This window comes from Branchiostoma floridae, chromosome 4 (genome assembly GCF_000003815.2).
Source record: "Branchiostoma floridae strain S238N-H82 chromosome 4, Bfl_VNyyK, whole genome shotgun sequence".
NCBI lineage: Eukaryota > Metazoa > Chordata > Leptocardii > Amphioxiformes > Branchiostomatidae > Branchiostoma > Branchiostoma floridae.
Genome location: NC_049982.1, coordinates 12835146 through 12853654, shown reverse-complemented (window position 1 = coordinate 12853654; position 18509 = coordinate 12835146). Strand labels below are relative to the sequence as shown.

The window sequence follows — 18509 nt, the reverse complement described above, 5'->3', positions numbered from 1 at the left end:
CTGACTGCTCAGCCTATTGGGCCCTGCTATCCCAGGCCCTACCCCCAGGTATTATGATTTTCTTGGGCTTCTTTGGGCTGTCTCGCAAAGGCCGCTGGGAAGCTATCAGCCAATCATGTTACGTCTTACATAGCACCATCCTCCTACGCCCGATTCCCAACGGCTGACTGCCCATATAAGGGTAAGCTCATTAATATCCCAACGGCTGACTGCCCATATAAGGGTAAGCTCATTAATATTTATAAGCAGGGCGGCGAGTTTGTGGCGACAATCATAATACCTGGGGGTAGGGCCTGGGATAGCAGGGCCCAATAGGCTGAGCAGTCAGCTAGCCGTTGGGACCGTGCGTAGGAGGATGATGAATCGGTTCTCCAGTTTTACTGTTGACCTACATAAAGACTCACCTAACACTACGGCATAACCGAAAATATAATGTTATTGGCAAAGGTAATACCAAGGCCACAGAACCACCACGCTTTCACTTTTCCATGCATTAAAGGCATACTACGGGATTTTTGAACAAAACAAAAAGTAGCTTTTCCTACTTTTTCTTTACATTGTTAGCTCAATCAACCCTATAGCATTGCATACCAATATTCATGGAGAGATGCTGCGACATCAATGCACCACATTATGATGTATAAAAATTGTGATCTTCCAAGAAACAGATGGGCACAGGCTGGTTACTGCCTCTGTGTGTTGTTGTTTCTTGCTTATCAGCCTGGCTTCCCAGTGGGGGGCCAGTTGACAGTTCCTCTGAGTACAGTAGACTAGCTTTCTGTACAAGGTTTCTTGCAGTTTTGAAGGTAAATTGACCTTGGCCTGTTGACATCCTACAAAATAGACTAATAGGGTCATGATTATATGCTATTTTAGAAATGATCGATACTGGGGTTTCCCAAGAAAAACCTCCCAAGAGTTCCTATACCGCAGTCTGCCAAGCATGTGCTAACTGATTACCCCACCCCGGGGGACCTACCGGTGGCAAGCAAGACCTGGAGGGTCTAACTTGGGGGGACACAAGGTTACAGGGTGCCTAGAGCGGAATGTTTGCAGGCTAATCCTTTACGTTTCAAACGTGAAATAATGACACAAAAGTGTCAAAAAGTGACAAAAAGTAGTAGTAAATCTGATATTTCTTAATTCTAGAATATTTCAAATTTGAGCGCAAAAAACTGCGTAGTATGCCTTTAAAACCAAAATTAGGCGGAAAACAACCCTTCACATCAAAATGGTGAAACCCCTTCGCATCATACACTTCTGCCGTAAAGAACAATCCGCAAACTAACAAACAACGTGTCAGCAAGTATAACATATATGTTTTGCTACCACAAGCCAAGGAGGTTTTATCAAGTACAAAAATAAAACTGTCATCAACTTTACACAGCTGGTGCACAGCTGGCCGGTTAGGAGATGTCCTGCGTGTCCGTGAAAAGAGGTCGATTTCTGGAATTACAATATTTCTTCATTAATCGTGTAAATGAAGCCCAGATTTTCATACAATACATATGAGGATTTTAATCATCACGTAAGGTATGTACATACTAGAAATAATGCAAATACACCAACACCTGCTTGACTTATTCTCTCCCAAGGATAACAACAAAATCGCCCACTGCAGTTCAAAACAATATGCCAGGAGGCCCAAACTTACACGACTTACTCCCTGCTTAAAGACGTATCCACTAGTCAAAAATCATGAATCTGGCATTTCAGAAACTCTTTACCTCCAACTTTGAACCTCCGCTGCAGTGCCGTAACAGCCCTTTATTGAACTTTTTCCAACCCCCACATATAACTACCAAAAATCATGCAAAACGATCCACAACGTCTCGAGTTATCTTGTACGCAAACACACACACACACACACAAACACATTCGCCCCGCTGTAGTGCCACAGGAAAGCTCCAGGTGAACCGTTTTCGAACAGCACTTTCGTTTCTGCAACCGCTACTCAAATACCAAATATCATGATTGTCTATCAACAGCTACTCTAATTATATGCTGTTGACCTACATATAGAGACGCAACATCATGTCTCTACTCAAAACATAACCTTCGAAGGTAACAAGATAAGACATCGGACGAAAGCCACATAGAATGGACGACATCTTGGCGACTATCAAATTTGGAGATGGACTGTGTACAATGGCATGCCAGGTGGTTTGTCCGTCCACTTATCAAGCAGCACGTGATATGGTAGGAACGTAATCGGCGTCAGGTAAAGTGGTGTTATCATAGAATTGATCTGGTAGATGAAATCAGAAACTCATACGAAGCTGGATGCCGGAAATCAGCTGTGGAGCAACCCTTACCGGTACATTTGTGATGGTTTCTGATGGCATGCTTCCGATGGGTCGGTAGTAACTGAAGGCGTCCTTAAGCACAGTGAATCTTAGGATACTCCGCACTACATTAAGTATCCAACGCTTACGATTTTAAAGGATTCTATATCAAAACTTCAAAACACGTCAAGCAAATGCTAGCATTCAATCGAAGTGAAAATACGTGTCTGTATGATTTCACGCTTTATCACCTTTAATATAATGTTAAGATGATGCTGTAGAGACACCCCACCCCATGGCGACTCGCACACAAACACTCAAGCATACACACACAACTCGCCACTGTCCCCATCCCCTATGTGGTGGTACAGGTACATCGACACCCACTAAAAGACGTATGTCAGCTAGTCCATATACCGTCTAAACAACCTTCAACTGGCATCAAGTGGACGTTTGAGAAGGTAGTGAACAAATCCCTGACTTTCCAGCTGATTAACAGTATAACTCGGAGGACGGGTCCCTGCAAGTAAATGTCTACCGCAAACACACACGTACTGGCCATTACCTGAACCAAGGAGGTTAATTGAACTTCCAATCTGATCTGACCATGCATTGAACCACAAACTCTGCGATGTCTGTACCCTGATTCACATGGCGGAAACCATAATAACGTAACCATAAATAGTCTGTGCTTATAACGCAAACTCCGCTATCCGGATGGGTAGGCTCCTCCCCGCGGCAATGTAGGACGGGGCTAAGAAGCGCGATTAAATCAGGCTACAAGACAAAGAAAAGGAGAAACGTCACCTCACACGGGCTTTGAAAAATTTCGGATATCCCACATGGGCCATTGGACCTGCACGACAGAGTACTAAACCCAAGAAGAACAGGAATACAAGGGGTAATAACAGATGCATAGTGGTAGGGTGTGAGAGTCTCAGGAGATATTTGCATCACATGCATGGGATCAAGACATGCTACTCTAACCCTTCGTAACATCGTAGTAGCACCCAAGGAGAATCAGTTTGGAGTCTTTCATAATATTCAGTGACATTGTAAAAACACCAAAGGCTCGTGCAAAGAATCCTACATAGGAGAGACTGGAATATCACCAAAGACTAGTTTACTTGCACACAAACGCCCAAGTTCAACATGTCAACCTAGAAAGTTTCACGACTCATACATAGAGAGTCATCCGGACACTCAGTCTCACAGGGCAAAGTAAGAATTCTGGACACAGAACAAGATTTTTTTTTCGTATTAGGAACCAAATAAGCCATATACAATATCAAAGCTCTACAGTCAATAGAGACGAAGCGCCATAGAATTTCTGCAACGCGAAATCCGTACCCCTCCAATCCATTTGTTCCACCTGCATAACGTGGCGTCACAAAGGCAGCGAATTGATAGTTCCATGACGTCGGTCAGTTGAAAATTTACGTAATTCTTTTTTTGTGTTGGATATTAGACAGTCACATGGTTTAACTCTGATCCTGGAGAAATACTGAAACTACGTTTATCAGGATATCATTTTACGCTGCGCCACTAATTAACGTAGGCATCATCTGGGGAAGGCTTTAGATTACAGCTGCTAGGGGCCATAGAACTAAAAGGTTCATATAGTCAAAGGACAAGATTTCCTTTGTGAGTGCATCTTCCCATCCAATAGCCTACGGACGAGGTGTATGGAAGTTTTATTCTGTAGAACTTTCCGTATGGATGACTTATAATCCGTATATGTGAAGACAGTCTGTCTAACATACGGCAATCATTGCCATACATCACGTCCCCTGGAGGTTACATTGGGACACTGATGTATTGGAAAATACTCGTCTACCAACTCTTACTGCGCGCCATGGCCAGGCTGTACCCGCCGATTCACACAGAATGCTGTTACTATCTGTTTTCGTTGAATATTTCAGTCTAGACTTGAGGCGAGGAATTGCCTGCTTTCTTGTGCAAGGCATCGTTCTTACAAGTACAGTACAGTAGGCAGAAATATCCAAAATATTCACGAATGATGGACTGTTGATCTGCTCTAAGTATTTTCGTTACGTAGGCTCGTCTTAGTCACCAACTCGTTTATTATTTATGACAGAGTATCACATACAAAGGTAATTACATCACGCTCAGTGGAATTATTCATAGTATCATAGCTCCTAACGTGGCAGCACATGGCTTAAGGACTCGGCGAATGAGCGACGATAACGGCTTACATGAAGATGAACTGAACTTCTGGCGTCCATTTTTTTTCCAACAAAACCAGCGGTATGTTGGCTGTGGATGATCTGCACAAATTTAAGTATTAGAATATAGAATATGACTTTCTTTGTATCTTGTAATATCGTTTTGCATGCGATTCCCTCTGTGAGGGGGCCTTTCTCATCTGATTATCTGGTTTTGAAAGGTATAAATACATAACGTTACAAGCAAACACAGCATAACAATGTCCATATGAAAAAGTCAAGAAGCATCAGTATAATGCATCCATCTCAGATGTGTGTATCTGTACTAAACAGGTCCTATGGGAATACATGTACAGTATATTACCTATCATGCCCATTGATCACGCCTACAAGACCACACGTACTTGCTAGCAAGTGAAAAGGACACAGTCCCTTACCGATATAGTTCTATGTAGCGGAGCCTCAATGAAGCAAATCTTGCCTCCACGGTTGACTGCCGTCAGTGAGTCCGTTTGCCGGCTGCTAGGGGCTTGACATACAGTCTGTCCCGCAGAAGCTGCAGAACCTTGAAACAGTGGGCGGAGTTCTGCTCAAAAACAGGCTACAGGGCCAACGAGCCAATCGGAGCACCACATGTAAGTACGTAAGGACTACATTAGGTGTCAATCAAAGTAGGGCTCAACATTTATTAACTTTTTTCTGGTCACGCAATATTAAGCATGAATGTAGGCTAAATATGCATAAAAGAATTGTTATGAAGGTGAATAGTTCATTTTCCTTCGGTGATGTTTTTCTGATGGCTAGGCAGAGGGTCTATTTACGCAGAACCATTCACTGTTCTTTCATTCCTTGTTCTCAATGGACTGCCCTCTAGCAAGTTGTAGCTGCGTGTGAAGGGCCACCTCTTCCTTATACATGTATCAATCCATATCAGCAGCCAGAAATCGAAACTACAGCATGTACATTATCAAAAATACAAAAATTGGAAATTCTTTAAGCAGTACCAAAATTGGTTACCATGAGGCCCAACATTGACCTTTACTTTGACCTTGCAATTGGCAGTCAGGTTTACAGCACCTACTTCCGTACCAAATAACATTGCAATAGCTTGAAACGTTCCTGATATATTGCACCGGAACCACATGCTTGCAGACATACAAAATAGCCCAAAACTATTCCTACATTTCTGGTAATTCCGAGGAGGTGACTAACCCGCAATAAAAAAAAAACAGACAGGGAGATCAGTTACAAAGGAACACAGTAGCATAGCCCCAGCAATAGAAACAACAAAGAAATGTAGATTCAAAGGAAGGGTATTTGAGGCTTAAAAGTCATTGTCTTGTTCCTTAGGCAAAGTACGAACACTTCAATAAGCAATCAAATGTACAAAAGGCACCAAAGCATGCATGGGGTACTTACGGTCATCGGTATGGAGTTTTTCGAAGAAGCTTCATTAAATGCACAAACGTTGAGGACACTTTTCTGTCCAAGCCATACCAATTGCCACATATTCCACGGTATCGGGCACTGAACTGAGTCATTCACATTCCAAAGGACTCCAATTTTCACCATGGAGATTTGGTCTATTTATATAGTATTACATGATTTGTTTTTCATTTGTCGTAGTCTACGAATGAAGTACTAGTACTGTGTGATATGATATAAAATAACATCATATGATATGACGTGAGACGTGAGTTATCGGCAAATTAGATAAAATGCAACTCCGAGGTAAATCTGCAAATGCATACAGGAGAGGGGAAGGCTGTATGAAGAAGAGGAGAAGTTAGACTCATGAGGCCTTGAAGTGCACGCGGCCGCGCGGAGGAATAATACCGGCAGTTTGTTCCACTTTGGCAACCACATCATGGTACAAATTATAAGTATAATCATTCCCAAGTATTAAAGGTGTCTCGTACTGCATCTGCTACATCCATCCAATGGCAAAAGAGCTAAACACACGTCAGGAGCCTTTGACTACGTCCTTAGGAGAATTACCACGAGAGAACCAGCTGTGCCTTATTTTCTGCAAACATCAGTCAACCTACGAAACCAATATATGTAAATTACAGCTCAGGGCGCTATCCAGACTATATCTGGTGGATATATTAGAAAAATGTGTCAACTGGTTTCCTTTTTGACATACTGTCATTATGAGAGATCGTGCTTAAGTGTCAGAAAAGTACTGAAGATATCCCGTGTACCTCTTATGCGTGGTGAATGAGGGGAGGGGGGCTGCAACTTTGCTCAGTCACTAGAGCTACATCCTCTTTGTCACTTTAAGCTCGTAATATCTATGTACAAGGGCTGTTATGTTTTTTTGTCGCCACATATCTCTTTGTTTACTTAAGTTTACGACTATTGCGAAGAGAAATGTAGAATGTGGAATGTAATGTACCTCCAAAACCATAGCCAGCTGCATGATTAGTTTCTATTAACGTATCTTATTACCTGGATGTCTAACTCTCGGGAACATAATGTATTGTGTATTCTAGATATACGCTGTGTTATTGGCACTGCAATATGGTTGAAGCGAAATGATGCAACCATCACAGAGGACGGATTATTCTCCCAACATAGATAAATCAGCGAGGTCAGTCGACCTGCATTTCAGAATACGTAAGGTACAAAATGTGCTTTAAGGAAAGGATAGCGGAGACACAGCTAAGCGGATCTCATGTATAGAGAACAAGAGGCATGAGCTTTCTGACCGTCAACTTGCAACTCTGCCGACTCATTCATACAGCCGCTAGCCGTCTCTACTGATCTAGCGAGATGTGAAATATTCAAATGATACAACATCCCAGTATACCTATACTTGAATGACTGTGCTCTACACTTGCTCATATCTTTTGGAGAATTATAAGAGGGTGTATAATTATAATTCTCCAAAAAAAATAACAAGAATAGCGGCTGGTGCTAAATCGCTCTCACACGGCTCTTTAAAACAAAAATAGAAACACTAGATATCTAAGATATCAATGAGCTACAAATTAGTAAATTCACACTTAACTTTCTTTCCAACAATCTTCTTGTTTTATAACTTGTACACAACTATTACTAGTACAATGTACCAGGCAAAGAAATCAACTTCAACTTCCTCTCGTTTGCACATCATTAGCACAGTCTTCCGTAAAAAATACAAATATGTCACAATATGGAACAGCCTTCAGAGAAATATACAAACATCATCTTTCTAACATTCAAAAGTGCCGTAAAACAATCTGATAAACAATGTAATGCACTAATGTATTCAATTCTTATCTTATCATAATTAAGCATATCCCTATGTATCGTTATCACATTCTATATATTACTTTACTTAATCATTTAATGTTTATAAGCAATTTTGTATAGTACAAACAAATAAATAATCTAAAGGCCCATTTTTGTACAAATAAATACACTAAAGGCCCATTTTTGTAGAATAACAGTATGAATTGTATAAGAACAGGTGTAAGTTATCGGATTAAGCTCTGATGATATCTGGTGATAATTCAACAAATAATATGCATCAATAAGGAAAAGAATTTGAAGCTATTTACAATGTATATCATGTACACTGTACAGACAAAGCAATAACTGCTCTGTATGTAACAATTGACGGTAAGATTGCAATCAACCGCATGCATTTTAGTATATAGAAATAATTCATTGATAGGATTATTTGAAGCTGTAACTTATGAACATTAAAGATAAAAATTAGATAAGGATAAAATGTGCATAATGTTTTAGAAAGCATCGGCAATTTGTAAGAAAGCATCGGACAATGGTATTTGTTACAATTATTTTTGTACATTGTTTAAGGGGGTGCAAGTCCGCCCGTGGCTATATTTCTTCCAAGCTATCAACCAATACGAATAATGTAGTGCATCTTTTGTAAAACATTATAGGTGTGAAGAATGAAGGAGTGGTGTTGCCTGTATTTTGCTGATGTCAACTCATATATTAACTCATACAGCATTTTGCGCATTTCGATTGGTAGAACACATCCTGTCGTAAGTGGCGGTCATTTTGGGCAGAGCAAGACACACGCGCAAGTAACATCACCATTGTCATTGTGCTGTCAACACTGCCCGCTAGCGTTAGTGGATATGTCTTAATAGACATTCATTAATTCCTTCAGCTACCAGACCTCTCAACTACATTACTTTTACTTTTGAACAATGTTTTCAAGTATAGATAGGTATAGCGTTAGTTTATCTTTAGGTGTTAGTGATGTCTAAGGTGTAAATAGTCTGTAAATAGTAGATGTAATGTGTTCTTTTATGTAACGTGTTTGTCTAATAACTCCAGGAAGACTAGCGATGCATAGTATTCACATTGTACTCACTAGTGGAGATCTTTTGAATAATAAACAATTCTGCAAGGTGCACCAATCTACATCGATAAATGATCAATGATAAATGTACAATTTGTGTTTTTGGCATCCCCTTGCGCTCGTGTTTTTCGTTCCTTGCGCACCATGGATGTTTGCACGTATAAGCTGATTCAAACCGATCTATATTTTGTTCCGATCCACCCACGGAAGATTAACCAGGTCATTTGCTTAGGATTATCACAGATTAACTATACGTTTTACGTCACCAAAGCGTCTCTAAAGTAATGGGGAAATGGAGTTCTAATCCCTAAATCTCACGTGTACAAACGTGGAATTGAGAATGAAGGTAGGCTGCCGTTATGTCACGGCGTACCAATGAGAGACCACCCCATTTCCATCTTTCCCAGCGTACGCCGTGGAGATTATTCATAATCCTAACAATTATTTCAATCGCTCGACTGTAAACAGCAGAGCTCGTGAGACATTGACGTCTGGAAATCAATATGTAGAAACACTCTAGGTCCTCGGTTGAGCTTGCATGAAGTGGTCTAGACTGGCATTTTCGGTTTTACTATCATCTCAAGTGAAAACATGGGTATGATAAACCTATCAACAAGATTATAATAACGCTATACTAAGCAAATCAGCGAGTATCATGGCGTGATGTCTGTAAGCTTTCCTTCACTTCTTTATTTTCTATGTACTATTGTCCTGAAATTTCTTTCTTTCTTTCCAATGCAGAACGCTGCCCATCACCTGCACACGTATATCATGTACCCGTCCGCTGGATGATTGTTCTTTCCAAGAATAAAATGTTTGTCCCTCGGAGTGCTTTAACATTTGTGTTTGCTCTTGCCTTTCCAAAATGATTTGACAATTAAATTCAACGGTTTTGTTACCTCTCAGTCCCATCTCAAAATCATCTTGAATCCCATCACCAAGGTTTCAGCACCAAGGGCAGGTCTTAATCACAATTTCAGATCCTCCTGTTGCTCGATTTCGTTCCTTTTTGTTCCATTTAAATCCATTTCGTACTTACGGCATACCCTATGTTTCACTAGCTTGCATTTTCAAAATCAATACAAGCTGTTGCAAGTCACTAAAAGTCGAAAACATCTTAACGAAAATTATTTCATACCACACATTCTATGATTCTATTTCTGTGACGTAACTTGCACTTGAACTTAAAAACATTATTCTCGCTTGTAGAATATTGTGTCATACAATTTCTGATGTCTTTTGCAATAGGCCATACGGCCATATATTTTGCTGAATCTATTAGCAGAATAATGACAGGCTGAAATCAACATGCGTATTGCAAGTCAACTGATTGTGCATATAGTGACGCTGAGCTGTCGTTTGTGAAACCGATCGTCAGCTTCACAATGCCCAAGGTCAAGGATACCTGACGTTCAAAATAGAAGAGAGGCTATGGCAGAGAATTTCATTTAAAACAACGTATGTACCTAAAGTTTTGGATGTTTGACCGCTTTCGAACTGTGCACCATAAGAGGGATGTCAGGGTGGATATCGCAATATATATCAACGTATATGGTTTGGATCTACCAGCAACTATGTTGTAGACTAGTGTATAACATCATATATCAGTCTCAGCCACACTTAAACCTTTCAACCGTACCGGAGAGGGATAACAAACAGAAAGAGCTGACGGACGAAAAGCTGAATGGAGTCTTTATAACTCTGTCTAGGAGTCTTTTGTATGAAAGCTGGACAATCTTTGAAAGTACTCGAGTACTGGACCAACACTCTTTGCATTACCGCTGTCGTACTGACCAACAAAGTAAAAGTTAAGAAAAGATCAGACAAGACCGATCTGTTAAAAGACAAGAAATGTGAATGTTTTTCTATTAAGTAAAATTCATTTCAGAATCTGTTTCTCAGCATTCATGTGACTAAACCCGATGCCACCTGACCTATTGTTTGTTTGTTTGTTTTATTTTACCAGGGGTACAATTGACAATTGTAAACATCTATTCAACTTAGATAGTAGTTGGTCTAGAAGCTAGCCTCATCAAGTGGATGTTACAATCATGTTGAACAATATTAATAGTAAAATAAAAAGAAAAAAATGCCTTTCCTCTTACATTTGAAAATGAAGATCAAGAGCCGTTGCCGCATAGCCATTATTGTGTATCAGTAGACATCATGAATAAATCAGAAGGTAACGTCGATACACAGCATCTGAAGGGAGAGGTAAGTCATATTTCAAAAAGGCGTCAATAAAGCTGTGGATAATAATGCCGACACAGCGGGTCTTCAAGAACTCCTTTCAGTTTACTTGCAGAACTCAATATGTCTTCTAAGTAAAATGATCCCTTAAAAGAATTAGCTCTGCCCTGGAGGCAAGGAGCGGGACTCCAGCCTCATACACCCACCTCATCAAAGAATATTATCGCTTCAGGGCTTTTTTATGAGCGAAAGCAGAAGGCATCTAACAAAATGCCGACCAACTATAATTCTTTCAACCCTGAAAGATCTTCTCTTGTAGCTTCTACGTACATCACTCACAGCTGTGTTAGAAGTGCCGCCACGACAGATCATCACAGAAACAGCGTTTTATATCTCCATGGCATGTGAGAAGAAAGATCAGAATGCATGAGATGTATGGGTGTATACATTCATAAAGCGTGCTTTCTGGTATACGAATTCGAGTGCCTCAAGAAATATTACATTAGAGGTTATCGGCTGCTACTGCTGTTGCCATTGATCCCTGCCTGCCTGCAGGCTTATACACGCACGGAAGTTCTTACCGAAGTTTGACAACTTCCAAACCTTTTGTATGCGAATCATGCAGATATCGTTCGCCTTTCGGGTTGTGTGGAAAGACAGAGTGTTGTTCTGCATCTGTTAGAAACTGAGTTCAAAGAACCGACGAAATCACTAAAATAAGCTACATGACGAATCCACTGGGAGCAAACTCCTCCACAGATTTCTCCGGAGATCCAATGAGACCATCTTTCTCTGAAGTTGTTGAGTTAATCATGCCGGTGGCATCGCTCTGTCGGGACCATCTGGGGGATCTTGGCATTTCTTCCTCGTACAGGAAGATTGATTGATCCACCTCTATGATTTATTCAACATCAGAACCATTACACCATGCCGAGCGCGGTCTTCCATCTATGACTTTGTCACAGACTTACGCACCGAAGATTTCACGTGAATTCTAATCAAACATTACCATTCGACAAAGATACAATAACAAAAAAGGGTCGAAAATTACCCGTTTATCCCATTTTCGAGATTATATAGACGTTTATTCGAGGAACATCTTTATATTCTTTAATATAACGTGCAATAAACGGGCTTGCGCGCACCACACCAAAGAAAGTGATATCTCGGAACCATGTAAGCCTTTCATAAATGGATACCTTAAAATTGCCTTAAAAATATCATCCAGTCTCGTGCTTATTTGCGTTATTGATTGTTCCAGTCGTAGACTAGCTAGGTTTCCACTTAATCAATTACGTCCATTCGATCATTGAGAGATTGTTTCATTTTCAGCGCACAATCCCCGACCGAAATTCTCGTCCCCAAACTTATGTACACGTAATTTTTAATAAAGCTGCGTATTGAAAATCCAATTTAAGATGGCATTCGCAATAGCTGGTTTGATGAGTCCCTAATAAGACTTAGTCTGTGTTTGTGTCAAATTGGCACACATTCCGTTCAAGTCTAGAATGATCTTAATTTAAGCATAGAAGTAGCACACCCGACTTTCGTTGCTTTTATGATTGCATTTCACGTTCGACAGGAATTGGCGTTCATTTATTCAGGGTCATTTCACTTCGCGACCACCCTGTCAGCAAACATAGTTCATTTACATAATCACGATCTGAAATCGCTAACATGTTGAAGGGAATAAAGCGCTATTTACCAAAGTTGCATTAGCAGACAATTGTAAAAACATCAACCCAGTTTGCCTACAACGTATATAAAACCTTTTCAACTTACGCCGTACCCATGTATCTCCATTCGTGCCACTATTGAGTATATTTCAGCAAGGAAGAAAAAGGACAGTGATGACTGTGCAATAAAAATGAACATGAAGGTCAAGTATGGGCCTTCTGGCGGCTGACCTTGGTACTTCAGCAGAATCTTGATTTTGGCGTAATTTGCATAATTGATGAGAAAATTTTATAACTCACATATTTTCCGTAATAGGGCAATAACATATGCATTATAGAAGATCTATGCAATATGTGTCAGGTAACACATAAACATTATCAATAATGGAAATGTGGGCCTAATTTTCATACGAAAGGCAAAATTGCGATGATTCCTTCGAGAGGTAAATGATAGAAATTCAATACTTGTGACATGTGTAGGTAAAAGATAAAAGTATTCTGGCATAAATTATGTAAATCCGAGCTCATTTTCATAATAAACTTTGTATGTAATGAAAGTATGAGTTGTCCGACCTCTCGTTTTGTAGGATGGGACACATAAGCATGTCTGATTAGCCCGAGTGCACCCCACTTAGTTAACCAAGGACACTCAGGCTAAATTCAAATAGAATTATGATTTGAAACTATTCAGAACCAAGTATATTCTATTGCTACTGATCGATGATAATGTCAAACCTCAATGGCTAAATGTGCCTCTTTCAACATATTCCACATGTCGTCTATCATGACAGGAACTCATATCGCGCAGTGTCCATGCGTAATTATGTTTGCTTCTTCGCTTTTATGAATAAAGTACCTTGAAGAGCAAAGGAAGGTCAAAGCAGAAATGTCTAGTGTAGTGTGATCACTCATCAATCACTTTGTTCTGGTTGACCTTCGTTTCGCAGTCGTCGCCAGAACGATTAAAACTGAATACCGCATCCGAAACATGATGGTGAAGCTTGTTTGTCTGCTTCCTTATAGCTTTAGGAAATTTCGTCTGTGTCATGTGTGGATCAAAGCCCGCTTCTTATGTTTCCTTGCAAGAGAACAGAACAATAGATAGGATATGTCGCGTCTCAGCTTGGTAGAGCGGTAACATTACAACGTGAAAATGTCTTGACCCGTAATTTGTGATGGCATTAATAAATTTATTAAACGGGTCCGCAAAGCCAGAGCTAGAGCTAGAGGTGATCGACAAGACAAAAAGAAAGTGCATTTATTATTTTAATTTCTAAACAGAAATGTGAACAGTCAGGTACCTATTACTAAACAAGCGTATTCATCAGCCAAGGTTCAAATACAAGTACGACTACAGTGTATTCGTAGATTTCGAAACCAGTACGGTATCATGTTACTAAGTATCAGGAAGTACCCATAATCAAAACTCTATTCACCAACTATGGGTACAGTTCGTGTTGTGAAAGCACTTAATTAGATACAGCATTTTATTGCTATTCAAAAATGCCCTGCTTGCTTGAAGAATAATGAAATACCATCAGGTTAGTTAGGAATCACTATATTTTATTATCTTATGATTACCTTCTGATTAATCTATCTGCTGATTAATTATGAAATTACAACACACAGTTACATAAGACATATTGGCACCCTTCGTCAGACTTGTTTTTCAGTACGAGGAAGTTGCGTCTGTGGTTCACGTAATCAGTTTATGAAAAGGTCAGTGAAAACCCGTTTAGCATGAAAGCTTATCTGTGTTGATGTAATCCATATTGACATATTAACAGAGACGGGGCCGATACCGTCTGCCAGGCATATATGATTCGTTACTCGAGTCACGTGTCTCTAAGTCACGTGTTTAGAGTAACTGAATCATCACTCCTGAAGAAGGTCGACGGAAGTGCGACTGTGAAAAATGCTAAATATGAAAACCTGTTTATGTTATCCGAAAAAAATCTTAATTTCTATCTTATTTCACCCAGCAATAAAGAGCACACGATGCGCATTAGAATATCCGCCAGAAGATGAAATTTAGAAGTCCCCAAGGTAATTTACTAATTAAAGCAATTAATCAAGAAAATAGGACTGACTACAAATAGACAGTACGGCACGTATACAGACGTAGACATGATTGATTTTCATCGAACATTCAAACATCACAGTCTAGCAGTCAAGTAGATATGAATATAATTGACTGGAGTGCACTGTTGAAAATATAATAAACACTGGGTCATTCACATGTAATTAAGACAAGACATTGGCCCTAAAGATTACGTGTGAACACATCATTAATATCTACTGTCGTACCTATTGTTATTGTTTGAATGAATCATTCATTACCAAACAATCAACATGCATACAAGTTCCATCTAATTTTACATCAGTATTTCGTTTCTTCTAAAATGGGACTGTCTTATGATGGGATTCAAAATTAAGCTAAGATCTGACCCTTACTTGTGCTTTATATTTAGCATGCTACCGTGTAGGTTGAGGACTTTTCCTGTAACATTCTGTTCTTAATAGCGTCCAGATGACTACTTGGGCGAGAAGAAGCCGATATATGATATAATACAAGGGAAGCTGTTCAATTAGTTTGATGCTAACAGTATATTTATAAATACATGTACATGTATGGAATCGTTTATTTGAACTCCATTAGTATTACTGTGATGGTAGTAAAGTGTAGGTACAGGACCTCGTAGTGATGGACCTCTTATTGACGTTGTGGCCCTCTAAACAATAAATCTGATAAAGGATATGGAGATCATATCTTGTGGTTGCAAATGTGTCGGAAACTTCCTAGAATATAAACTTAAAATTAGATCCATGCAATGCACCTGATATTCTACACATCACATTGCCTGGTATGTAGTAGCTCAATATGTCGTGAAGTGTTTCTCGTGGTCAATTTTCAGAAGCATACACTGATTCACACCTTTCTACGGAATTGTAGAAAGTGGTCAAATGACGCCATAGTCCTCTCTTCGAGTGTTTTGGAGTGCCAATCACCAGTAAATTGACCACAAGAAAAATCCTTATTGACTTCTTTCTTTTCAGATCATAGTGTTTTGTTTCTTTTGAGGGTAAAATTGTGCATATATGTACACCGCATGTTTTCATAATAAATGAAACTCGGCGATAGACATGTTCAGACATAAGAGCCAAAGAGCAAGAAATACAATTGAATACTTTGGTAAAGTTGTAGTCAGTTGTACTTTCCTCTATACCCTCTTCTTTAACCAGTTGGCGTGGGTGACCTAGCGTTTAGTCTATCAGGGACGGGCTAGGAGACTAGAAGCTGGGTTTTTACACGACTTACCACTGCATCCATGTGTAGAATGGGAGCCTCTTGTCGGCTTGGAAGGTATACATCAATAATAACCAGGCAAAATACAGTAGAATAACAACCAGTTGCCCGTTGCCACTACACTAGAGCCTTGGATATACTGTTGCAGGTGACAACTCCAAAAAAAGGTTATTAGGTTTTCAGGTTGCTCAACAGGTTGATTTTAATCGTACATGCTTTTATGATCCTGTTGTTCCAGGAGGGTAATTACAGGGTGCAAATGATGGAGAACTCGTGAGCTTCGGGATCAAGAAACAAGTCGTCTTAATACGGAGACTCACGCAGCAGCACGCGTGACAGCTTGCCGAGAGGATTTCCGTGGTTTCATTGCGTACGCCTCATTAATCAATGTATGCCCCATAATTGTGAAGCTGTCTTTTGCATTGCCTATACATTTCTGAAGTCACGACTCTTTACCTTACTTTACGATACTAATCGTTAGGTACATGAGACTTTATTTCGTTTCTATTTTGCTTATCTTCTTAGTCGTTGCTCAGTAATATCCGAGATGATGGTATTGGTAGTCAAGAAAAAATTAGCATTATAAAGTCCTTGATCTGGGGCTTTCTGTGGTCTTCCAGCAATTCATCCTGGCGACTGCCGTCAACTTATGATGAATCGGTGTGTCAGACACTGCAATTACAGTCACACAAGGTTCTTACCATCTGTCTCTATGGTCCGATCTCTGTCATGGACCTATGAAAAATTCTCCTTTATCTGTCTAAAGCACTCGGCTAGGTTACAGGGTCACAGCTTGAACCTATGTCTTGTTGAAGTGACAAGCTGACAACCCAGTACCAGTGGAAGACTGATAAAGAGGGCTTTGCGTTTTTCAACTAGCATACAATTATAGCAGCCTAGCTAGCTATCGGCATCTTTGTCATTCCAAATGATCAGAAGAAGCAAATGATTTTGCCTTTAGAATGTCTAAAGTTCGGAATCGTAGGGATGTAGATGAGCAGAATCAGGTACGGTTAAAGTCAGTGCGAAATCACTCCGTAAGTCTCCCTCCTAAATATGTTTTATATCAAAGAGATTATTGTATCGTATTCAAGTCGACATCATCAAAGTAGGATACCGAGGTGACTGGAAGGCATCTAATTGATGACTCTGTGCGCTGTGCCCTGACTTTATGGACGATAATATAGGGTAACAAAAGCTATCCCTACACCATAGTTAGAATTTGATATGCATCCTGCTTTGGCTGTTGTAACGTTAGTCAACCTTCACCTAGACCTATCACGATAGATTATATATATTGTATATTAGCCTCTTATCTGTGTCTGGCAGAAGCTAAGGTGAAAGCTCTTTGCCAAAATCCTGACAAACGGCCCAAACGGGATCCGTCTACCGCAGATTGCACAAAGACGTCAGCGCAAAAACGTCAAATCCATCAAGATCATCTTCCCTCTGCTCTTTATGGGTGATGCAGCGCTCCATGTTGGGTAATAACATGACAAATGTCGTCAATGTTTGTAAATTCTACTCTGCAACTTATATAACAAAAAAAGCCAACATAACCAATAGTTACATAGAAATTTAATCTCAACCTTCTACTTTCAAGTAAGTAATCTACGTAAGGCTATTTCTTCTCCATATTTTCTCGTTACGAGTAGGCCATGTGTTCCCTCGATGTCAAATAAATAACATTATAACTGTTTTAAATATCTTCGGTGCTTAAGAGAGAGGAATGAAATTGTCTCGCGAGACAATTACATACCAACTTTGCTGTCCAAATCATAATTGTATAGATTATCTAACGCAAGTCAAAAAGAGAGAAACACTTCGCACGCCTTTAGGTGCGTAGGAGCGGCGCTCTTCTCCAGTTTACAGCCCAGGACCATGCATATAGGAGAATAGACTGTCCACTGGTAATAATATATCATTTGAATGTGTTCTCATACTCTTCCATAAGTGCTGAGTGCAGAGCTGAGAAAGCAGCCTTGCCATTCTAACAGTCGGCAAACACTTAACCTCTTTTGTATCCAGGGTGTGCTTTGTTCTGGATATCCAGGATGCGCTTTCATCGGGAAAATAATGGATAAGCAACGTGTTTATCCAGCACGTGCATCTGGGTGAGGAGCTTGGTGTTTAAGAAGGCAGAGACTATAATGCATGTGAGTCGTGATCAGAAGTCGTGGTTTGTTCTCTCCGCATGGGGGTTGTGTAGAATTAGTTCTGATGCTGCTTCTTTCTACCAAAGATAGCGAAACTTCGGGGTGCACATGTCCCAAGCTATCCAAAACACATCGGGAGCAAACCGACAGATCTTGATATACGTGCTTGCTCTATGCAAAACACGTCGCGACACATTCTGGATACATGTTTGGGCTATCCAGAACACGTCACAGGCAAAAGTATCCCGTTCTTGTATAGGGTTTCCTAGCAGATTTTATAAATGATATTAGATATCAGTGATACTTTGGTGTTTACACGTCAAATCCGTGAATGTCGCAATCGGATGATGGGCGATGCTCCCTGAACCATTATGGGATTACTTCCTGG

General features: G+C 40.0%; 1 protein-coding gene across 1 annotated transcript in view; it reads right to left on the bottom strand.

The window, feature by feature from the left end:
- Window positions 1-5030, bottom strand: part of LOC118414902 (D(1) dopamine receptor-like) — a 37018-nt gene extending 31988 nt beyond the window's left edge. Inside the window, exon 1 of the mRNA XM_035819198.1 lies at window positions 4909-5030. The gene's annotated coding sequence lies outside the window, so the exon portion shown is untranslated. The remainder of the gene's footprint in view (window positions 1-4908) is intronic.
- Between the last annotated feature and the right edge of the window lie 13479 nt (window positions 5031-18509).